At 40.6% G+C, this 26,231-nt stretch overlaps 1 long non-coding RNA gene across 1 annotated transcript in view; it reads right to left on the bottom strand.

Annotated features, from left to right (window-relative positions):
- Positions 1-26,231, bottom strand: part of LOC116760449 — a 105,387-nt gene that overhangs the window by 63,646 nt on the left and 15,510 nt on the right. The window lies entirely within an intron of this gene.

Raw genomic sequence — 26,231 nt, 5'->3', positions numbered from 1 at the left:
AAAAAAAACTACTACACAGACAAAACACATGCTTTCAAGCAATATATGGCCCAGAGACCTCCATTCACTGACCTAATATACATCCAACATGCTCATCCTGCAGACAAGGAAACCAAAACCTAGATCATAAAGTCAACATGCCCATGGTTGCATGTGGCTGTCTGGTGTCTGAGACAGAACTAGACCTGAGGTCCTCCAACTCAGGCCTTTGGGACATTTCTTAGAACACTCACCAGAGCCAAAACCTCTGATTTGTAAGAGGTTCCCACTTGCTAAAAATTCATGACTCGACTCAGTGATTTGTGGGAGAAAGTGCAAAAGGCAATAACTCAAAATGTTCTCCCTCCAACTCAAAAAAAGATAAATATGAGGTGATGGATGTGTTAATTAACTACATGGGAGGAATCCTTCACAGTGTATATGTATATCAAATCATCATGATGAACACTCAATATCTTACTTTTTTTGTCAATTAAGCCTCACTAAAGTTGGAAAATAAAAGGCAATAACTCAAGGCAAAGTCAGGCTGAATGGAACTTTCTCTGCCCACAGCCTCCTCCTTCCTTCTCTAGAGGTAGCAACAGAGGTCTGGAAATCCATTCATCCTCAGTTAACAATGGACAAAGGGGAGCCTGTCTGGTGTGTTAGTCATTGACTGGAGGTCCCCGACTTCTAGCTACACTCACTCTCTATCCCAGAAGTGACTTCTCTTTATTGCTATTTCTGAACTGGAATGCGACCCTCCAGCTAGGCAGGGCTGAGGGCATGTGGGGGACACGGGTGGATATTAGAACTATAACACTGCTGGAGTCTGACATGTGGATTCCCAAGAGGATGCATGGCACTGAGAACTTGGAAAATGTTGGTATGGAGGGAGGAAAAACGAGGAGTATTCTTATTTTATTTTTTTTTAATTTATTTATTTATTTTGCGGTACGCGGGCCTGTCCCTGTCGTGGCGTCTCCCATTGTGGAGCACAGGCTCCGGATGCGCAGGCTCAGCGGCCATGGCTCACAGGCCCAGCCGCTCCGCGGCATGCGGAATCTTTCCAGACCGGAGCATGAACCCGTGTCCGCTGCATCGGCAGGTGGACTCTCAACCACTGCGCTACCAGGGAAGCCCGAGGAGTATTCTTAAAAAGAAATGGCGAAGATGTGAAGATGTCCCACCTAGAAAAAGGTTTGGCCTTTCTTTTTCTGGGTCAGACCCATGACTTGCTGGTTATGGAATAATGGAGTGTTTCAGCCCCTAACTTACTGTGTGTCCTGAGGCAAAATTCTGTACTCCTTCTGAAACAGGAGGGAAGGGGGTAGGGCACAACCTTTGAAAAAATGATATAGCCTGAGGACATAACAAAGATGGTGGGTGAGTCAACTTCCACTAAGACCTTGAGCCTCATTATACCCTCACTGTAACACATTAGCAAGCTAAATGACACACCCACAGGCACCATGACAGTTCCAAGGCCCACCATAAAAGGTCAAAAAGTGGGCAGTGGCCCAATTCCTGGAAATCCCTCTCCTTCCTGAAATAGCTGGAATACTCCTCCAACTCATTAGCCTATGAAATTACCCACCCCTATAAAAACTGACAACCCCATACCCTGCTGCCTTTCTCACCTTCTGAGATGGCTCATGCTCTGTCTGTGGAGTGTGTTTCTCTCTAAATAAATCCACTTCTTACCTATCACTTTGTCTCTCACTGAATTCTTTCTGCAATGAGACATCAAGAACCTGAGCTTCATTAAGTCCTGAGACCAGGTGTGTGATCTCAGTTAAAAGAACATGGGTTCAAAATATCGTATATTAACGCATATATGTGGAACCTAGAAAAATGGTACAGATGAACCGGTTTCCAGGGCAGAAAAAGAGACACAGATGTAGAGAACAAACGTATGGACACCAAGGGGGGAAAGTGGTGGTGGGGGGGCGGTGGTGGGATGAATTGGGAGATTGGGATTGACATGTATACACTAATATGTATAAAATAGATAACTAATAAGAACCTGCTGTATAAAAAAAATTAATTTTTTTAAAAAAAGAACATGGTTCAAGTCCCAATCTGGGTTGCACAGTTTCACTTCTACTTGTCTTTTCATAACATTGGAGAAAAGTGACATAGCTGCAGAATTTTCTGTCATGCTAATTGTGGCATTTAGTCACACTAAAAGGACATAAATTACATATCCATGCCATCCTGACTTGCCTGGTGTCCCCTGCTCCACTAGCCTCTTGACCAACTTCAGCTGCTTTTGGTGGTTCAGGAATTGAGGGTTTGAGGAATTAGAGCAGAGGCAGTAGCAACTGTAAAACACTGAGAGACCTCATTCAAACTCACGTGTTCCTAGAGACCGGCTTGAAATTGCTGGTCACATGGAGCAAACGACCAGCCAACAACTCCAAGCTTTGTGTTAGATGTTGCTGTAGAATTGCTACTTGGCAATTCCGTTGTGATAAGGACCTGGGGTGGTACAGAGGAAAGTTTTGAAAAAGCACTTGGGAGATCCTCAGACAAAACTGCTCACTATACCAATAGTCTGCTACCAGTTGTATTACCCACTGTCTAGGGTTGAGTATTGATGATTTCCTGGCACAACCATCATTCAAGTCAGTCTGAATGATGCCTTTTTATTACCAGGGTTGGAGCTGGCCTTGCTCAGTCTCCTGCTTCCTTAACCATCCACTTTTCTCCCTGGAATAAGCTCAAGAGAGTATGTTTGACAAGTGTTTGCCATAGCCAGTAAATGGTCCAATATGGAGCACAACTTATTAGAAAGGTGTGCCCAGGTTTGCAAGTGTTTTACACTGTTGATATGTCCTCAGGATTCAGCCAGAAATGAGATTTTATTATAATCTCGATCAGGGCAAAGGCCATGGCTCACTCATTTTTGTATTCCCAGAACAGAGCACAGGGCCTGACCCCAGTTAACTTCTAATCATCATGCAGTTCCTTTACTCATTCAAACACTGACTGAGCACACAAGGTGTACAAAACACGGTCCCAGGAACCGGGCAGGAAGAACAACAAAGCTCAAGACAAGTTAGGCCTCTGCCCTAAGAATGCTTACAAGCTTGACAAGCTTCACCTCCTGTAGGAAACTTCCCTGTCCCCACCATCTGAAGACTCAGTGCTGATCCAAAAGAAAGCACTTACTACAGGGCACTATAATTACCTGTATGGATTTCTTGAGTACAGGACTATGACTTATTCATTTTTGTAACCCCAGTGCCTAAAACAGAGATTGGTACTCAGAAGGTGCTCCACAGATGTTTGTAATGACTGAACCCATACTTCCCCTCTGACTTCCACTAAGAGACTCATGTCCTGGAATGCGCAATGTTGCTCTCTTGGTTTGTCCCTCATGCCAACCACCTGCTCGATAATTGCCCACTTACTGACCTGGCTGCCCCACTAGACTGTAAGTTCTCCAAGAGCAAAGGCCACACCTTATTTATGTTGTATCCTAACATCCAGCAATAGTAGGCAGACCATAAATATTTGCTAGATTGTTGAACAAATAAGTTGAATTATAAATAAAAATGAAAGATGCTTAGATATACAAATGATATGCAATTATAGATATAATGATACTTCTGAAGAGTGATATAAGATTATTCTGACATCTGTGATCTTTTGTTAGAGTGATGGTGGTGGTACTCCTAACTTACAGCAAAACCCTACCAGAGAGATACTGAAATCTGTCAACAGTTGCACCATTATGGTTTTCATTCACAGCTCATGCAGTGAAAACACTTCAACCCATCTTTACTTAACCAACTCATTGGATTGATATAGATCTCCACTTCCTCTCTAAAACAAACTGAAAGGGTACAGCTGGAAGGGTCATTTGTGTGTCTGCTTTGCCCCCACCAGCTGAGCTGTATGATTTCTAAGACTCAGTTGACTTTGTTCCCACTCACATTTATGTCCATTGTAATTGCTATTATACTTTTCAATTCAATTCAATATTGTAGAAGCTGATGAAATAGGAATGCAAAACAAGAGTTGTTATTTTACAGAAATGAACTTTAATGTATTAGGAAAGGTTGATAAGATAAATCATTAAAAATACTTTCAGATTAGGGGTGATCTAGTAAACTCTGAAAGTTTGAGGGGAGAAAAATCTACTAAAATTCTACACTCAAAACTGGAAAACGTGCATAATACATTATGGAAAGAGTTTGTGCAAAAAAGACATCATAGAACTTGAATCAGCCGACCCATGCTGAAAGAAAACCTTAGTTTTGAGGCCTAAACCAAAACTAGACAAATGAACCTACCTTATATGTTGTGAGTTGTATAAAAACATTTAAGGCTTGTAGGTATCATATCCTTTATGATTATCAACTTTTACAGTTTTTTCATTTTTTTTTAAATTTACTGATTGCTGGTCTACAGATCTGGAGAGATTTTCTACTGTATGTTGGATCATTCAGAGGCTCCATCTAAAAATAGTAACTCACCAGGAAGATCCCGGTAATCCCATCCTCCTGGCCTCCTGCCCTAATGACTAGAGTAATATAGGATGGTTCTGGTCACATGTCCATCTTACCATTTTCTCTAACACCCTGATTAAGATAGGAGAATCTAACCAATTGTAAGTCATTTACATGTCTGTTTCCACATCTCTCTAATTTTTTTTCACTCTAACATTATACTGAAAACGAGAAAATTTTCTTGAACAGAAGCTCTCTCTAGAGAAAAGGAAAATGGGTAACTGACTTTTGTTGAGTTCTGCCTTCTGAGAGCAGGTTCTTTTCACATCCAATCTCATGTAATCTTCACAGACACTCTGGGAGTTTGAGCTCATGGGCCTCATTTTACAGATGAGGAAACTGAGGTCCTGAGAGTTTAAGCAAGGCCACACAGTCAGTACTAGAGAAGTGGCATGTGATCCACTGTGAGCCAATATACTTCCCCAGCCACCAAATTACCTCTCATGACTTGCCCCAGATCTGACATCCTTTTTTTTTTTTCTTCATAAATAAAGCAGTATTGTGGCTATATATTGTATTTCTTCCCCCAAAGCTCCAGCCACTTCAAGGGGATTTTTTGGTTTCATTATCGGTTATATGTCCAAGCTGTGTATCTCCTTTGCCCTCCTCCAACGTGGCTGGGGCTGCCTAGGCCCTGTGAAAAGTTCCTGTGCCCTATGTTATGTTCCAGCTCTTCTAGAAATTCTTCAGGCTACCCTCCACCCATCCACTTTCAACTCTCTCTCTCTGCTATAAGTTGAATTCTGTCTCCCCAAAAGATATTGAAGTCCTATGAATGTGACCTTGTTTTGAAATACAGTCCATGCAGATGATCAGGTTAAAATGAAGGCATTAGGGTGGGCCCTAATCCAATACGACTGATGTCCTTATAAAAAGGGGATATTTGAACACAGACGCAAACAGAGAGAAGACAATGTGAAGACAGAGGGAGGATGCCATCTACAAGCCAAGGAGCACCTGAGGATATCAGAAGCTAAGAGGGAGGCTTGAAACTGTCCTTCCTCATAACCTTTAAAAGAAACTAATTCTGCCAACCTCTAGAACCATGAGACAATAAATTTTTGTTCTTTAAGCCACCCAGCGTCATTGCAGGCCCAGGCTTCTAATACATTCTCTCGTTCCCTCTCTCTCTCTCTCTCTCTCTCTCTTTCTCTTTCTCTGATCTGGTTTCCATAGATTCCCTGGGCCAGGGTTTGGTTTCTCACAGAGATAAGGCCTCCCACTCTCCCTGCCTTGCAGAACAGTCCCCCGGGGACACCTGCTCCTCCCCACCAACAACGCAAGCTCCCAGCACACCAAGATCAAACCCTGGTCCAGTTACCCAGGCCCCCAGTTGGGAAAGGGGGTTCCAAGGGAAGGGAGATTGGACAGCAGTAGAATAGTCACCTCTTTTTTCATTTTGATTTGCTTGTCAACTAAATAGGATTATAATGCAAGGCAGACACCACTGTAGAATGCCCTTTTCTCACACACCTAATATCTTCTATTTTGTGTCCTTTATTATTATCACGTGGTCAGACTCCAACAAAGCCTTTCCCTGAAATCACCAGGAGAATCACAAAATTAAAAGCTGCAAAGCACTCATCAAGTTTCTGTCACAAAATTCTTTGGTGTCATCTTGACCAAATCTCTCCAACATTCTAACTGAAGTTGGGAGTGAGACATTAATCATTGTCACCACAATGCATCATATTGGGTTTTAGTATTTAATCATTTTTTCATTTGAAAGATGCCTGAAGGTGGGTGGTTTTAATGCATGTTTTAAACACATCAGAAATTCCCATCCTTAGTTGTTTCAAACGGGACCACATATAGTTCTAGTCTATTCAGGTAACAAATATTAATCAAGTACCTACGAAGTGGCAGGCACTGTTTTAGTCACAGTGGCAAACAAGATAAAGCCCCTGCCCTCCTAGAGCTTATTATAGTCTAATATCAGAGATAGGCAATAAACAAAAATATATAAAATTGGATCTCAGGTCATGATAAGTACTATGGGGAAAAATAAAGCTACAATTATTTGTCCAACATCAGTCTTCCCTTTAGGTTATAACTTTCATTAGGACAGTGGCCATGTCTGTCTCAGTGCTAGCTCATAGTATGCATTTTGATTTATTTATTTTTGGCTGTGTTGGGTCTTCGTTGCCGCATGCAGGCTTTCTCTAGCTGCAGTGAGCAGGGGCTACTCTTCATTGCGGTGTGTGGGCTTCTCATTGCGGTGGCTTCTCTTGTTGTGGAGATGGGCTCTAGGCACACAGGCTTCAGTAGCTGCAGCACACAGGCTCAGCAGTTGTGGCACACAGGCTTAGTTGCTCCATGGCATGTGGGATCTTCCCGGACCAGGGATCGAACCCATGTCCCCTGCATTAGCAGGCAAATTCTTAACCATAGAATGCATTTGATAAGGGTTGTTGAATGGATGAATAATGGATGGATGGATGGATGGACAGACAGATGAAGCAATGGATAGATGGAACTCAACACGCATTTTGGGCTCCTAAGAAGCCATGTATATCCTACACTGAAAATTCATTGGTTCAGATACACATTTTGTGAGCCCCCATTGTGTGCCAGAAACAGGCTAGACACTGAGAATGAAGATGGATAAGATAACATCCTTTCCTGGGACTTCCCTGATGGTCCAGTGGTTAAGAATCCACCTTCCAGTGCAGGGGATGCGGGTTCGATCCCTGGTCGGGGAACTAAGATCCCACATGCTGTGGGACAACTAAGCCCATGCGCCGCAACTACTGAACCTGTGCACTGCAACTAGAGCCCGCACGCTGCACCTACTGAGCCCGCACGCTCTGGAGCCCACATGCCGCAACCAGAGAAGCCTGCACACTGTAACAAAGAGCCTGCGTGCCACAACGAAGACCCAGCACAGCCAAAAAAATAAAAAAAAAATAACATCCTTTCCTTCAGGGAGCTCACACATAGACTTCTAAAAGTACAAGGACCTTGTCATGGAGGTATATATGTGGTAATCTCTGCTTCTTTGGGGGAGATGGGGGAGAGTTAGAGGGGATGGTGGTACAAGAAAGGGGTCCCAAAGGAAGTGAAACTTGAACTGAATCTCGAAGAGACTGCCAGGTCCAGAAAAGGCATTCTGGGCAGAGGGACCAGCATGGGCAGAAGCTGGAGACAGGAAAGTCTAGGGACACCAAGGCCATCTTTTGTTAAAACAGGAACACAGGGAGGAATGATGGAGGCTGGAAAATGAGGCAGAAGCCAAATGTTGATTGCCTCCTCTGCATATGTCAGCTCTTTCATTGCAGAAATCCCATGAGCTTATCAGACGGGTTCTAAAGGTCAGCAAAGCTAAAGGATTGGGGATATTAAAGTAGTTAAATGAGTAGTTGCCTAGAAACCTTGTTTGGCACAAAAGCATCTTGTTTTCCCTCACGCTGCTTTGTTTCCATGCTGGGCTATCAGATTCTGCACCTTCCTGTGTCTGAAAACCATAGTCCGTCCTCTGGGCAGGCCTAGGTGAGGCCACTCAAGTGGTCCATTTGTCTGACTGCAAACCTACTAATCCTGGATTCAAATCTGCTCTGTTCCCCATGCACTGCACCTCACTGCCCCAAACCTGCTCTGCTGGTTTAGGCTGGTCTCCTCCAGAAAGGAGAAATGTTTAGACACTGGTGGGGAAGGAGTGCTCTGCTGGTCTTGGGGAGCTGCCTGCAGGGAAATGCAACCTATCCTAAGTTCAGGTCACTTTTTACCTTACATTTACAAAGGGAAAGAGCATCTTAGTGATTCTATTTACTTGAGAACCCCCAAATTTAATGGTGCCCCAGTATGTATAATCATGTTCATTTTTCCCTGCAGAAAACTTGGAAATTAGAGGAAATACAAAGAATAAAGTTAAAATTACAGTAAATCAATCTCTTAGAACCATTGTTGATGTTTTGGAGTATTTCCTTGTAGCCTTTGTTTTTATGAACACACACACACACACATACACGTCAAAATTCATCTATTTAGTTCCTACCACAGTGTCTGAAACATCTATGCGCTAATAAATGTTCAGTGGATAAATGAATGAATATCATTTCATTTTTACACATTTGTAATGATACATACAGTATGGAATTTTGCTCATTATAATAAGTGTATTTTTTATGCCATTGTGAAAGCATTTTTTATGACTGCACAAATACTATTGTGTGAAATAATGCTGACTGTCTAATGCATAACCCTACATTTACATCTCTGAAGATTTCCTTAAGCTAGATTCCTAGCTGCGAAAGAGAATAAACATTTTTGAGTTCCTGGGTCATTCAGTGTTGATGAACTTTCCAGGGTGAATTCCAGGTTGAAGTGAATCTTCACATGGAAACCCAAGTAGTCCTCTGAGAACTCTCTGGCAGCCTGCATGCAGCTGCTTCCCATATGCTGGGTGACGGACCCTCTTTCGTGGGCCTTGGCCCCATAATTTCTCAGACCCCAGATAGCCTCACTTGTCCAGCATCCTTGGGCCATCCCCAGGCTGGACCTTGTTGGATTAAGCTCCAGGTCAATTGCTCTGGTCCTCCACAAAGGATCAAGGGAGCTGGTCCTCAGTATGGCATTCCATTTAGTTTTCACTTTGGCATTGTCTTTACTGATTTCCTGCTCTTTAACCATATCTATGCTGAACGATTTCTGTGTCTTAAAGCTATTGCTTTTCTTTTTCCATCCTGTGTGCAGTTTGAGGTGAGGATTTAAAAGGGTGACTATGTCCCCATTTAGAACAACATAACTTGTACTAAAAAATATCATTTGACTGATATTCTGTGCCTTTGGTGACACCATGATATATGCCATTCCAACTGCATTCTTCAAACATGCATGTTACTGTGTTATACACTGGAAAGAATCTTTTTAAAGATTAAATCTCTGCCTTACAGAATTCAGATTCACCACTCTGACATCTTTACCCAAAGGTCATTTCCCAGGAAGCCTTTCCTGACTATCTTATTTACATTTGTAACCCCCTTCTTCCTCTACTTAATTCTTTTCACAGCATATCACGTCTCACCTACTATATGTCTTACTTATTTGTCTTAACTGATTGTGTCACCCCACTGAAACAAAACCATGACAAAGCATTCATTCATTATTTAGCAAATACCTCCAGGTGTCTAGAATTGTGATAAGCATGGAATGAAGTCCACACACACACACATACACACACAAAAGGAGCTTACAATTGAATTAGAAACACCAAACAGTTAAGAAAATATATAAAGCAGGTTGTAATTTTATTTATTTATATATTTTTTTGTTTTCTGTGTTGTATGTTTTATTATTGCCCTTAATTCCTTGCCTCCTGATTATAATTTACATACTTTTTTTTTAAACATCTTTATTGGGGTATAATTGCTTTACAATGATGTGTTAGTTTCTGCTTTATAACAAAGTGAATCAGTTATACATATACATATGTTCCCATATGTCTTCCCTCTTGCGTCTCCCTCCCTCCCACTCTCCCTATCCCACCCCTCCAGGTTGTAATTTTAAAATACTAAACTAATGAGGCAGGACAAAGTAGATGTGCTTTGGAGGAAGTGAAGAAAACAGACTGTGAAGTAAGAGTAAAAACTGGTAAGAAGTAGATGAGGTTTAAAGGCAGGTTGGAACTTGAGGGAGGAATTTAAGGTAGAAACATTTGACTCATCCTGTAAACAGTGCAGATTTCTGAGCAGGAGAGTGGCATGATGAAAATGGTTTATAAAGATGACTAGTGGGCAAAGAGCAAAAATTAAAAACCATGATGAGAGGACAGATGAAAGGAAACTAACTGGACAGGTCAGTGGGACCTGAGATGCGGAGGGACTAAAAGAAGGTGATAAATGAGAAAGGACAGAGGAAAGCACTGCAGAGGCATAGCTAAGAACACCGAGTCAAAGTGTGTCAGCCTCCAATCAGGCAATTCTCAAAATAAAATGTCAAGATCATCCACCATTAAAGAGGACCTCGCTAGTGGGCTATAGGAGACTCTGAGGTTGGCTGCCTGAATGTGGAGGAGAGGGTGGGAGATAAAGACAGCTGGGGTATTCTATGCAAAGTTAAACCAGTTTAAAGAGCCCACATAAAGAGGAATACCAATGAGAAGAGGGAAAAAAATGTGAATTGCTATTTTAGATAAATCCCATATGGGTTATGCTCTTAATTTACTTAAAGCAGATGGCTGGACACAGGACTGTTTAATTTATTACTGTCCTGCCATTCAGAGCCAGAGCCTTCCTTAGGTTCCTAAGCAACTATGATGGGAAATGTCAGATTGCATGAAATTTCCTGATTAGACCATGTGACCCAAGCACATCACACTGAAAATAATTCGAATACTCAAAATCGCTTATCCTAGACGCCAGCTGCCAGTTCTTTTCCCACAGCAGATGGATGGGTGGGCCTCCCTGTCTTTGCAGGCCGTATGGTGGGAGTTCTAGGAATAAGACAGACCAAAATAAAAAGTGGGAGAGGATTTGGAAGAAAGCTTGGGAATCTGGTATTTCAGATTCTCTCTCGTGGTACTATGTACATCCCCAAATTCTCTATAAGGGAAGGAAAGTAGCAAAGCATTTAAAAAGAAGCATTTAAACTTCTCTGGCAATTAAGCAGCCTCTGAGTCAGCAAACTCATCTAATAACCAGAGTAACATTAGCGATAACATCGGAGGATTGAAAAAGTATGGGAAGAATCAGGAGCTAGGCTGGTTTATGATCTGAAGAAGAAAGCACAATAATATAACAAAAGCAATAAATTAACATTTTTTGAGGAGGAGTCACTATGTGCTGGGCCTTGTAGGAATTATTATTACCCCGTTGTACAGATGAGAAAACTGAGGATTCCTAGAGGATTGATTAAGTTAGGTCACGGAGCTAGTAAGTGACATGATTACAGACCAGTCCCATGGATCTGTCAGAGTGTAAGTAATTGGTTGGTGAGAAAAGGTGAAGAGCAACAAGCTGCTAATGCCAGAATTAGAGCATGACAGGTGCCTCCCTGTGGCACTTCTTATGAGCAGAGCACAGAGATAAGGCTGACAGAAGTGACTGTTTAGTGCAGAAGGGAGCATTTGCCAAATGCAATGTGGTATCCTACCTTGGATATCAGAACAGAAAAAAGACACTACTGAAATATGAGAAAGTCTGGGGTTTACTTAATAGTCATGTACCAATGTTGGTTTCTTTGTGGTGATAAATGTACCATAATAAGTGAGATGCAGGTAAGGGATACAGGGGAACTCTGTACCATCTTGCAACTTTCCTGTAAATCTGAAATTATCCTAAAATAAAAAGGTTATTTTAAACTTTTTAGAAAGAAAAGAGTATTTGTGACAGGTTCACAAACATTCTTCAGAGTAGTATCATTTAAAATGGAAATGGCAAGGGTAGCACTACATTTCTGTGACTGGTCATATTTCTCAGCAGACAAGATTATTACTAATGATAATCACAATGACTAACATTATTGAGCAATTATCATTCCAGCCTCCATCCAAAGTATGCCACACACATGCCTGCATGTCATATTCAAGACAACACTTATAAATTAAGAAGGTGTTATTATTAACCCAATTTACAGTTGAGAAAAGCTCTTGGGATAGTGCCTGGAATTTCTGGTAGGCACTATTTTTTTTTATTATTATCATAGAGGTTAAGAAAATGGGCCAGCTGTGAGCAACAGAGTAACAATTCAAACTAAACCCTAAAAGGCTTCCATTTACTAACTCTATGGCTTGGGCAAGTTTGAAAATCAAAAGAAAACTAATAACAGGGAGTGGATTTTAAAATGTGTTGAGACTTGCATCATAACAACTTAAGTTTACAAACAGACAGTTAATTGTCTACTAAGTATTCAAAACCAATGAGTTAAATTTAATTGAATAATTTGAAGATACCCAGGCTGTATAGTACTATACTGAGGTCAATAAAAAGGAGCTGAAAATTATCTTTCTCAAGAACCCTGGGATACACCTCTAGGTATGAGAACCAAGTAAGAGCAAGCAGAGACAGTAAGGAGACGGTCAGCCCCCAGGATCAATGGGAGCCACTAGGAAAAGTGTTTCCAGATCTCCCTTGGGGGGTCAAATGACTACAGCTCACTGGACCAGGCAGATACCCCTGATGAGAAGTATTTCCTTACGAGGGGAAGCTGGCAGGCCAAATTATGAAGACAGCTTTCCAATGACTGATGTGAAAATGACCGTGGGGAGAAGCGGGAAGGCTGGTCAGCAGCCCTTGCTCAACCACATTCAGTCTAACCCCACACACCTTCATTTAGCATTCTCTTAGTGTTGGGGATGATGCTAAGCTCTGGGAAGGATACAAAGGTGAAAAAAATAAAACAGTGCCTAACCTCCTGAGTTTACATCTAGCGGTGTATTTCACCAGAAGAAAACCCAGCAACCACGCGATACAGGGAATACCCTGAATTTCAGTCTTCGCTCTGTGCCTGGTCCAAGTTGTAGGCTTTGTTTGGACCTCAGTAAGAATAATGGCAAAAAATATTTGCTGGGGAAGACTGTTGTGAGGATGGAAAATGAGGTAAGTGTCTATAACAATGTCTGATGTAGAAAGTGAAGAGGAGTCCATCATAAATCCATGTTGCTTTCCTTTATTTACCCCCAGCAAGAAAGAGAAATCTCTTACTCACACCCCCAGTCACCCACATCTTCATTTCAAATTAGACCTTGACCTCAACTGTTAGAGCAAAAGGGAGGTCACAGAGACAAGATAAGAGGCCAAATTTTTGGCTTCAGACACTACAGGAGCCCAAGTCCGAAGAGTATAAAGACGACTTGGGAGGATTTCAAGAATGGACTTTAGAACCTCACCACATTATTGTTACCCACCTGCCCCCAACCTAGGCACAAAGATAGGGGTGCTGAAATACACACCACACTTGTTGACAGAAAGCTGCTTAGAACCTGAAAAAGTAGATGCCCTTTTCTAATCCATTGGCCCAGATCTGGAGCCGCTTCTAATTTGCACAAGAAATAGGCCAGCAGCAGCCTTGCTCTTCCCCACCCCCATACCTGCCTAAAATGTGATACCCTTGCACTTCTCAATCCAAAACAGGTTGAGAAAACAACAAAATCCTAAGCCTGGAGTCATATAACTTATTCTTTTATTCAACAAGTATTTATTCAGCCCCTACTGTGTGCTCTGGAACATCTACTCCCTGGAGCTCCTGGGCTGCCTTTAATCTCTGTTCCACCCCTGCTGGCCCTGCAAGCCTCTAGTTTATAATCTATTTACTGTTTCTTAGCCAACGTCCACTTCCTGACAAGCAGGTCTGCCATCCTTTTCCTCCAGAATAGAATATTGTTCTACACTCCCCTGTCCCCCAGGGTTTACCTCTTCCTTCATGGCTTAATTCGAAGCCCTTAATCCCTTCATTGTTCAGCTCCTCTTACTTCTCTTCCCCGTATTCTATCACCAATATCTGATCTCAACTCCCCACACAACAGCCCCCAGATAGAACAAAGGGGACTGAAAGAATGTAACTCATTTGCCTGTGGTTACCCAACTCATGAGTAGTCCAACCCAACAAATTCTGTAAAAATAGTAATGGTAATGATAATAGCTAGCACTTGAGAGTGAGATTAGGGACAGGTCAAAATTGTTTGTAGAGACAAAGTCTAAGGACTGACCATGGGAGTAAGCACCATAAGGTAGGGTCAGGGCAAGGTCATTGGAGGAGGACAATCTAAAAAAAAAAAACAAAAACCAAGACCAGATATTGAAAAAATAACCCATGAGGGTAAAACAATCATCAGAAAGTATGACAGAAGTAGTGTGGGAAAGAGGCATCTGGAGCTATAACCTTAAGGAATGAGGGTGTATGTTGGAAGAAGGATGTGGTAAAAGACTACAAGGTGGGATATAGTCTGATGACTTGAGAGTCAGAGCTGGTAAGGAGAGCTGAGGATGGGGTTGGAAAATGGTCTGGAAGCAGTGATGAGGATACCTCAGGTCTTAATCTGTTTAGGCCACTATAACAAAAATGCCATAGTTTGGGTGGCTTATAGACAACCAAAATTTATTTCTCACAGTTCAAGAGGCTGAAAGTCCAAGATCAAGGCACCAGAAAATTTGGTATATGGTGAAAACTAGCTTCTAGGTTCATAGATGGCTATCTTCTCCTGTGTCCTCATAAGATGGAAGGGGAAGAGGCAGCTCTCTGTGGTCTCTTTTATAAGGGCACTAATCTCATTCATAAGGGCTCCACCCTCATGACCTAATCACCTCCCAAGGCCCCACTTCCTAATAACATCACATTGGGGGTTAGGTTTTAACATACTAATTTGGGGGGGTCACATTCAGTCCATGGTATGCACCCCGCTTGTAGGCCCATAGTACAAATGAAATGGAGCAGGACCCTATGGTCCTCCCCGCCCCTTCAATGTCCTCTGCCTGCCTTTTGTCTGTGGAAAAACTTTAGCCAAAGAATAAGTTTAATCAGAGAAATGAGAAAATGCAGAAGCAAAGAAAAGCAGTCCAACAAGACTAAATAATAACAGTTTAGTCACTGAGCATAGTCAATGACCCTTAGTTCCGTCTCAAGGGCTATAGATAATATTCTAAGCCATATCCTGTGAGCTGTCTTATAGATACTGAAACCCCCACTAGGTGGAAGAAGTTAACTACATGATGACCAGACTGCAGCCATGACATAAGCTGCCACAATTCCGAGAGCTGGGCTCAAAGAAATGGGAACAAACCAACCCTGGAACTGAAGATTAACTGTACTCAAAACAAAACAAAACAAAATCAAGACCACTGATAACCAATTTCAAGATGACTGTCAGAGCTGACTGTGCTGCTTCTGCATGTAGCCCCCTCTCTCCATCTATAAATGTTCTTGCCCACTGATTGTCAGTGAGGGGGAGTCAGCCTTTGGACAGGGGTCCACCCTCCCCCTCAGTTGCCAGCATCCACAATAAAGCAAACTTTCCTTTCCACCAACCTTGCCTCTTTATTGGCTTTTGAGCGGTAAGCAGCCGGACCCCACTTTCGGTTACACAAGGAGTGTTGGAGAGAAAATGGCCAACACCTGCAGAAGAACCAGTGTCCAGGCAAGAACCATGTCTCCAGTGTAGCAAGAAGGTGAAGAGAACATTCAGAGAAGTGAGGTACAGAGGGGATATTGTGAGGTCACTGTGGAAGGGTTTCAAAAGTTGGGGAAGAGTGAGATACACAGTCAGAAAAGGGACATATGAGGCCATGTGGAGATCAGAGTCCAAAAGTTGAGAGATGATTTGGGAGACCAGGGCTGACATAAATGGAGAGGAATGCAAGATGGGATTAGCGCAGGACACCAGGTCTGATAGCAGTGGCACAGCTGTGGGTTGGGGGCCAGCGAGTGAGGGTTGGCCAGGAACACTCCGAGCTCTTGCCCATTGCAAATTCATAATCTATTGGGGGAGACCCAAAGATAGTGAGAGAACAATGCACCGCAGATTACCTTTGGAATTCAAAGACTATGGAAGCCTATAGGAAGGTCACCCAACTCAAAACTCATACAGGGAAGGCCAAGGAAAATGAGAGAGAGGGGGAAAGAGAGAGAGAGAGAATAGAAATAGAATTCCATAAAATTACCGCCACTACTAGGAAATAATTGAGATGCTTCTCCTATAGCAATGAGTCTTTGTGCTACACTTAATCTTAGCCAAAAGGCCAAGAAGCTGTGAAATGAGTCTTTGTACAAATGAGTCATAAACTGAAAAAGTTGTGCAGTTTATATTCACATTATTTGAATAGTCTTTGATCTTGTCAGAGTGAAATTTATTGCCTTTGGCTAGAGAACTTTGCAAGATTTACACAGCAAAGGGTAAGTATAATATTATCTTTAATATAAGTTATAAAATTCTGAATAGAGATTTTCTGAGAGTAAAAAATAGGAAACATTTTAAAAGCTAAGAGTCTAATACATCCCTATCTCTCTATTACCTGAAATGTCTAAAATTACCTCTGGTATTTAGGGTGATGAGTACAGAGAAAGAATTAAATTGATGGAACTTTCCCCAACTCCCCTATCTAAATTAGCCGTACTCTTTCTTTTTTTTTTTTTAAACATCTTTATTGGAGTATAATTGCTTTACAATGGTGTGTTAGTTTCTGCTGTACAACAAAGTGAATCAGCTATATGTATACATATATCCCCATATCTCCTCCTTCTTGCATCTCCCTCCCACCCTCCCTATCCCACCCCTCTAGGTGGTCACAAAGCACCGAGCTGATCTCCCTGTGCTATGTGGCTGCTTCCCACTAGCTAGCTATTTTACATTTGGTAGTGTTAGCCGTACTCTTTCTATGTCAACATTTGTTGAGTGCTTAAATGTACCTCATGTAATCCTCATAACCTCTTTTCCATTTTTATTACAAAAAATTCAATGCTTAGAAAGATAAAATAACTTGCCAGTGTCCCACAGCTAGTGAACAGCTAAAGCAAATTCACAACTGTCTGTTAAAACCACTGCCTCTTCCCTTACACCATGATGCAGTCACATTTTCAAGATTTTTTAATTGCAAAAAGCTATTCATGTTGTCCACACTAGTCAGTAATCCACTTAAGCTCTTTCAGTAGTTTCAAGGAAAAATGTTATTGATTAGATCCAAGAAGCTTTTTATATGGTTGTTAATACCTAAAGCAGAATAAAATATAATGGGGAGAATCTCCCTCTCAGGAACTCCGCAGATTACAGGCTAGTTTAGCGAAATGAATCTGGTTGTGTTCAGTAGAAGGAATACATCAGAGACAGGCTGACAAGGCTGGCCAGCAAGAAAACCCTAATGGGGACACTCATCACACCATAACTAGAGAGCTGGTGTTGAAAATAGGCTTAGTCTACAAGGCATCCTCATTTAAAAAAACAGATAAAAAAAGCATCTGTCGACCCATAAAGATGGACTACTATTCTAACGTAGAACATTTACTCATCCTAAAATAAATCTAAGAGATTATGTTTTACAAACACAAAAAGGTTCAATCAGGGGTGACTGGAGATAACAATATATCAATCTCCAACAGCATCTATGAAATTCAGAAAAAAAGTTTGCACAGCCCTAATGCATGTCAGATAAACCCCAGGGTTTTGTGCAACACAGTTTAAACACTTATTTAAAATTATTTATTAGTACCCTTGGCATGGTTGTCCTATCTGTTATTTAAACAATTCCCTCTATGGGGGCATTCGGTTAGTTTCTATTTTTCTCCAATGTAAACAATGCTGTAATCAATACCCTTGTACATATATTTTGGCATAATTCTTTGGTTGTTTCCTTAAATTCCTAGAAATGCTGGGTCAAAGCACAGACACAGTTTTGAAGCTTTTGATAGATATTGCCAAAATGTCCTCCAGATATTCAAATACAACATTAAGATTTCTAGTTCAATGAAAGTTTCTAGCATTCTTCTCAGAGTAACTAAGAGCAAAAGGAAGAGATCCGATCCAGAATCCTGGGTTTGAGTCCTGTGTTTACCATTTGTTAGCTGTGTGACCTTAGTCATTACTTAACCCTTCTGTTTCTGTTTCTTTATCTATAAATTGGGTATTATAGCAGTACTCAATTCATAGAGTTGCTTTAAGAATTAAATAAATCAATGTCTGTTAAGACCTTAGGACCAGGCATAGTAAGCCTTACATTAAGTGTTCACTATTATAATCATCCTTGGTTCTTATACTTAGGACTTCAAAACCAATTTTAAAAAAAGAATTAAGGGAATCAATATGAATTTGCCTTCTTTTTCTACTTTTCCCAAATAAAACCATTTTTTAAAAACCTAGTACATAAGCAGCACTTCATAGAAAAAATTATATTTTAATAACACTAAAAATTTAAGAAGAACATAATATCAGAATACATGACTTTTATTCTTATATTTAGCTTTAAGAGAAATTTTTTATATTATACTTATTTTTCTCATTTCTCCATGGAGCAGTGAATATGTTATTTGTTCACGTGTTTGAGAACCACTGGACAGCCATATTTTCCAAAACCCTTACACTTCTTTTTTTTTTTTAACAAAACCCTTACAACATTTCTATTTTTACTAATTAATAATTAAAGGTTTTAAACTTTTTTTTAAAAATGAATCATAGAATTTGGACAGTAGCTTTTGTGAACTAGGCAAATAAAAGATAATAGAATCATAAAGTCAGCTTACTGACTTTGCAAGATGCAAATAATAGAGGAAAAAGAAACATTCTTTTATATGGCTCTGAAAGAAAATAAAAGTGTAGCTAAAACCCATTCTTTGGCCAGGAAGCTTGACACCCCTACTTTTATTCTGACAGAGGAATCCCTATGAAGTTGTTGAAATAGAAATGAAATTCCTGAGCACCTAAAAGCCAAATCATTTGTGGAAGAGCCAGGTGTTGAATTAACTCCAAGCAAGACCTGAAGAGGAACACAGAAACATTTAGGGAAACCACATGAATTAATGGCAGAGACAATGATCACTGATCACTCCATACATAATTGTCTCCATCTTGAAAACAATTTGTTTTGCATGAATGATGCTACTGCATGATTTGCTGACCAGTTTTCCAAGTCACTCGATAATTGTCAGGCACATATTTAACAAAGAGCTAATAGTAACGACTAGCATTTGATGAGCGTTCACTGGTGCCTTGCACTATGCCTGGCCTCCTCTCCTTTTATCATCACAGCCATTCTGTGACAAGGGAGTATTGTTCTAATTTCTATTTTAAAGGCGGCGGAACTCAGACCTGGAGACATTAGTAACTTGGCTCAAAGGTTACACAGGTGAAACCAAACCAGTCCAGCTGACTCCATGATCTTACTCTTTCTTTTTTTAAAAAAAAAATTATCTATTTATTTATTGGCTGCATTGGGTCTGTTTCTGCGCGTGGGTTTTCTCTAGTTGCTGAGAGCGGGGGTTACTCTTCGTTGCAGTGCACGGGCTTCTCATTGTGGTGGCTTCTCTTGTTGCAGAGCATGGGCTCTAGGCACGTGGGCTTCAGTAGTTGTGGCGCACGCGGGCTTTAGGGCACGGGCTCAGTAGTTGTGGTGCATAGGCTTAGTTGATCCGAGGCATGTGGGACCTTCTCGGACCAGGGATCAAACCTGTGTCCCCTGCATTGGCAGGTGAATTCTTAACCACTGCACCACCAGGGAAGTCCCTCCATAATCTTACTCTTAACCAATGTGCCACATCACCATTCTAGACCCTATTTTGTCATTTTTAAATGTTAAGGGGAAATACAATACTTCCACCTCACAAGAAAAGAAAACATGCACTAGTCATCATTAACAAGTACCCTGGAAATGACCTGAACTACAGGGAATCTTCCATCACAGTCCAGGCTCCCTACTTACTCCATTACCTTTGCAGATCCCAGCCTTGGCTTTCTCAGCTCTTTTTTTGAAATGAGTGATGTCTGAAGTTCTGTCAAACAAGGAATTCATGGGGGTAAATGATTCACTAGATTTTTTTCTTTCCTTAAATTCAAAGTTGGCTTCTAGTTAACACTTTAGATGGGGGATAGTGTGGGAAAGGAAGAAGACGCTAAGAATCTTAATTATTATTTTAGAAGATTGGCAGTTGCTTCATTTCTTTTATTAGTTATACATCTAGTAAGGCCATCAGACCCAATCAAAAACATGCGCAGAAGACCTAAAAAGACATTTCTCCAAAGAAGACATACAGATGGCCAATAGGCACATGAAAAGATGCTCAACATGACTAATTATTAGAGAAATGCAAATCAAAACTACAATGAGGTATCACCTCACACTGGTCAGAATGGCCATCATTAAAAAGTTTACAAATAACAAATGCCAGAGAGGGTGTGTAGAAAAGGGAACCCTCCTACACTGCTGGAATGTAAACTAGTACAGCCACTATGGAGAACATTATGGAGGTTCCTTAAAAAACTAAAACTAGAGTTGCCATATGATCCAGCAATCCCATTCCTGGGCATATATCCAGAGAAAACTCTAATTCGAAAAGATACATGCACCCCAATGTTCATAGCAGCACTATTTACAATAGCCAAGACATGGGAACAACCTAAATGTCCATCGACAGATGAACGGATAAAGAAGATGTGGTGTATATATATATATATATATATATATATATATATATATATATATATGTATGTATAGAGAGAGAGAGAGAGAGAGAGAGAGATACACATACAATGGAATACTACTCAGCCATAAAAAAAGAATGAAATAATGCCATTTGCAGCAACATGGATGGACCTAGAGATTATCATACGAAGTGAAGTAAGTTAGAAAAAGAAAGAAAAATACCATATATCACTTATATGTGGAATCTAAAATACAACAAATGAACTTATCTACGAAACAGAAACAGACAAACATAGAGAACAGACTTATGGTTGACAAGGGGAAGGGAGAGTGAGGGAGGGAGGGGTTGGGAGTTTGGGATTAGCAGATGCAAACTATATTATATAGAATGGATAAACAACAAGGTCCTACTGTATAGCACAGGGAACTATATTCAATATCCTGTAATAAACCATAATGGAAAAGAATTTTTTTTTTTTTTTTTTTGCGGTACACAGGCCTCTCACCATTGTGGCCTCTCCCGTTGCGGAGCACAGGCTCCAGACGCGCAGGCTCAGAGGGCATGGCTCACAGGTCCAGCCGCTCCGCGCCATGTGGGATCCTCCCGGACCAGGGCACGAACCCGTGTCCCCTGCATTGGCAGGCGGACTCTCAACCACTGTGCCACCAGGGAAGCCCAAAAAGAATTATTTTAAAATTTTAATTAAAAAATAGTAAGGCCATCAGAATGACAGGTACACATGAAATTTATCTATGAATTATGGTACCGACTGCCAAGGCCTGTTGAAGGCTCTGAGATTATGCTCCGCAAATTAAACTGTAAGCCTGCCACAGGTTCACGAATGCTGGTACAAGACGTGATTTTCCTGCGTCAGACACAAAAGAATTTACTACTCAAACCAATACCAGTAGCCAGAGTATCAGCACATTCTTGCACTGGTTCCCACAGTCCCAGTCCCCACAGGGTGACAGGAAAGGGGCCAGATAACACTTGCACAAGCACTGGTTTGCATGACAGGAGAGGAACCCTGACTTTTTCATAATCAGCAGCAAATAAACTTGTTCCTTTGCTGCAGAAGGAGGTAATACCTCTATTTTACAAGGCCATTCACTATACAAACATCTTTAAAAAGAGTGTGGAAATAACACAATCAATGCCTCTGCTCACAGACATGCAGAAATGTGAGGCCCATGGAAAACTGTCTCCCAACACCAACCATTCTGCTTGTTACAAAAGCACGTGTTTGACTTTTTTTTTGGCTGCATTGGGTCTTCGTTGCTGCACGCCGGCTTTCTCTAGTTAGAGCGAGCAGGGGCTACTCTTCGTTGTGGAGCGCGGGCTCTAGAGCACAGGCTCAGTAGTTGCAGCACACGGGCTTAGTTGCTCCATGGCATGTGGCATCTTCCCGGACCAGGGCTTGAACCTGTATCCCCTGCATTGGCACGTGGATTCTTAACTGCTGTGCCACCAGGGAGGCCCTGGCAACTATATCTCGATTAGACCCATGGACTTTCATAACTGTTGTAGTACCCAGAAATTATTTGCCAGGATCTTGGACTATTCCTTTTCAAAAAGGTCAGTTGTGCCACTATACTTGTCATATTTTCTACAGATCCTAATGGGTGAGGAGATTCTAGTAATAAAATATCCACACAAATGCAGTGTGGAAGCTGACCAAGAGCGTCCAAAGTTAACATGCTATAAATGTACAATGTAGGCATTTACACCAGGAAGACTGTTGTATACAATTTTCTAGAGCAAAATGATCTCAATAAACAGTTATGAGGCTTTTTAAAAAAGTCTGACTCTTAAAGTCCAGATTGAATCATATTGAATCCCCATCTGCTCATTAACTCTTGTGAGAGATCAACTAAAAGGAAAAGGAGTATTCTCTCTTAGGACAAGTTTTCTTACGAGAATCCAAAATTTTGAACTATGAGATATATTTCCCAGTCCACCCTTTATTTGAACAGGAAATTAGACCTGAATTTTACAATTATTACACATAGTACTTCTGAAATAAGAACCATTGTTCCTTTACCATAGACCAAAGTGATGAGATTATATACATTTGTCCAACAGAATAAAACAATGATGATTCTTTTTTTTTTTTTTTTTTTTTTTTTTTTTTGGTATGCGGGCCTCTCACTGTTGTGGCCTCTCCCGTTGTGGAGCACAGGCTCTGGACGTGCAGGCCCAGCGGCCATGGCTCACGGGCCCAACCGCTCCGCAGCATGTGGGATCTTCCCGGACCGGGGCACGAACCCATGTCCCCTGCATCGGCAGGCAGACTCTCAACCACTGCGCCACCAGGGAAGCCCAATGATGATTCTTAATTGCACTCAAATCAAACTAAATCTTGTGCATAATACATTCACGCTAAAATGACATGGAAGGGCAGATTGGTGGTTGTCAGTGGCATGGGGTGGGACAGAGGAGGTGAAGGTGGTCAAAAGGTACAAACTTCCAGTCGTAAGATAAATGTCATTGGGATATAATGTACAGCATGGTGACTATAGTTAACAATGCTGTTTTGTATATTTGAAAGTTGCTAAGAGAGTAGATCTGAAAAGTTCTCATCACAAGAAAAAAATTATAATTGTGTGATGATGGATGTTTACTAACCTTATTGTGGTAATCTTTTCACTATATACACGTATATCAAATCATTATGTTGTACACCTAACCTAAAACTAACAGTGTTATATGTCAATTGTATCTGGGGTTTTTTGTTTGTTTTTAATTTATTTATTTAATTTATTTATTTTGGGCTGTGTTGGGTTTTCGTTGCTGTGCGTGGGCTTTCTCTAGTTGCTGCGAGCGGGGGCTACTCTTTGTTGCGGTGCGCGGGCTTCTCATTGCGGTGGCTTCTCTTGTTGCAGAGCATGGGCTCTAGGCGCGCCGGCTTCAGTAGTTGTGGCGCATGAGCTCAGCTACTCCGTGTTATGTGGGATCTTCCCGGACCAGGGCTCGAACCCGTGTCTCCTGCATTGGCAGGCAGACCACCAACCACTGCTCTACCAGGGAAGCCCCTATATCTCAGTTTTTGAAAATAGAACAGGGGACTTCCCTGGTGGTCCAGTGGTTAAGAATTCACCTTCCAATACAGGGGACATGGGTTCGATCTCTGGTCGGTGAACTAAGATCCCATATGCCGGGGAGCAACCAAGCCTGCACACTGCAAATAGTGAGCCCGCGTGCTCTGGAGCCCACACGCCACAACTAGAGAGAAGCCCGCATGCCACAACTAAGACCCAACGCAGCCAAATAAATAAATAAATAAATATTTTTAAAAAATAAAAATAGAATGAAATGGGATCTGTAAAAATGTAATAATATACCAAAGCATATCAGTCCCACTCACATTCTCCCAGACTTTCACAACCCAGCAAAGTGCCTGGCACATAGCAGATGTCATATAGTTGTCAAACGAATTAATGTATAAATGAATGAGCACACTTCTCTGTCATTTACACCTTGCTTCGTCCATTTCTTCCCAAGGAATACTGGTTTCTTCTCCTCTAACTCATCAATACTGTCCTAACTCATAGAACTGCACTAGTTCCTTCTTCCCAATGCCTCACGTGATCCTGAGTCTCACAGAACCACCTTCTGATCATTAAAAGCTTAATATGAGATTCAGAGATCTATGTTCAGAACATTCCTTGTAAGTATTTCTTTTGCCTGCTATAACTCTAGATAGTAGGCCCAAGTTACAAAAATTAAAACAACCAATTAAGCTTGAAGGCAAACCATTCTGTTCCCCATATCCATGGGTTTATAGTTGAATTCATGCAAAACATTTACATTGTCTTCCCCCTAAATCTTTTGAATGTTGCTCTATCTAAGTCTTATAGTTTCCCATTTATTCCCACATGCCAATGCCATGCATCATTCATAAAAATGAAGCAGCAGCAAAGATTTGCTGCTTCAAAATGAGGACATACTGACTTTTTCCCAAATTCATTTTATGCAGGTATAAATGCCCAAATACTGACAAAAAGACCGGAAAATGTGGTGTAATTGAGAACTGCATCTCATACATTGTTTTTTGATGATGTTTGTCCTTCAGGGTGCTATATATCTGTGTTTCTGTAGTTTTGGATACACAGCCCTACAAAATGTGAAATAGAATTGTCTCCTAATTTCAATAAGGTTTGCTTTGGAAAATGGTTAGAAATAAACCCAAAACGTGACTGAAAGTCAATTTTTTGCTGTTTTAAGAAATGTAACATTCAATCAAAGGTTGGTTTCAAAAAAAAATATCATTCTCCTTCTTCAAATCTCATCTCACACACACACACACACACACACACACACACACACACGCAAATATATGCCCTGGAGAATAATTACCAAGAGCTAAGCTCTAAAATTAAAGAATCTGTAGAAAATACAATGATGCACCTGAAAATAGTTTTCATTCTCTCCTTTGTGTGAGATTCAATTACACAGAAAGCAAACAAATGGAATAAGCAATGAAAATGGCATTTTGGGGACTTTTTTTTTTAATTACTATAAACTGCACTCTCTAAAACAAAAAGACCACTTATGTAGCAATTGCATCTAATGATGTGCATTTATCTCCTGTCTGGCTATTCTTGATTTAAATAATGCTTTCCTTAGAGCCTCACACCACTAAACCCAGTCATTAACTCCTTTATAACAAGAAACTATTGCTCCCCATAAACACAAACAATAGTAATCTTGCTCTTACCTTGATATTTCTGTCAAAAAAATACTTTTAAAATCTTTGACATTACTAAGAAAGATTCAATATGGTATTTACATCTTTCTAGAAATATTTCATTGAGCCCACTATGACCATTCTAAAACAGCAAAAATGAAAATTATGAAATCTTATTGCTTTAACTTAATATTAATGTATTGCTTTAGAATAAAAAAAAAAAAGAAGCTACTCTCATGTACAGATGCAGCCCTGATAAAAATACCAAAGCGTACATCTACCAGATTAATCCTCTAGTAAATTAAAATACTAAAATTCTTCTTTGGATTCCTTTAAATAACAATATCTCCTTATATTTAAGGAGATATTTTTCATCTTTTGCTCCAGAAGATGAAAAAAAAATGAACTAATTTAACACATTTCTGGACAACACATGTCCAGGAGTTAGATAACTCTATAAAACTCTCTCTATATATAAATATAACTATATATACATGTAACTATATATTCTATATGTATAGAATTTATATAACTATATATATTTATATAAGTATAAATAATAACATATAATCACTTATATAAGTATTTGTATATATTTATATTATATATAAACATTTATAAGTATATATATGTGTATATATATATATTCACTGTCTTAACCTATGTCATTTAGGCTTGAACTGATAAGGTATATAAATGACTTACCATAGATGCCCCACTCTTCACAAGTAAATTTAATTGTTTTAATAGGAAACAATCCCTTGAGCCAAAAAGAACTTAAATATCAATGACAAGCTTGTGGTGACATTTTAAACTCTTCTGCCACATGGAAAACAGACTCTACCATCCACCTTCTCCCACACCTCAAAACAGTACTACATATTTGTGAAAGCTTTCGAGTTCCACCTATATACACCTAAGACAGTGGGACAGTCAGACAGCAGACCTCACCACCTACCAGTCCTCCTTCTGGAGACAATGTAGTATGGTGG

Source organism: Phocoena sinus, chromosome 10 (genome assembly GCF_008692025.1).
Source record: "Phocoena sinus isolate mPhoSin1 chromosome 10, mPhoSin1.pri, whole genome shotgun sequence".
NCBI lineage: Eukaryota > Metazoa > Chordata > Mammalia > Artiodactyla > Phocoenidae > Phocoena > Phocoena sinus.
The sequence above is the reverse complement of the archived record's forward strand: the minus strand, read 5'-3'. Positions and strand labels throughout refer to the sequence as shown.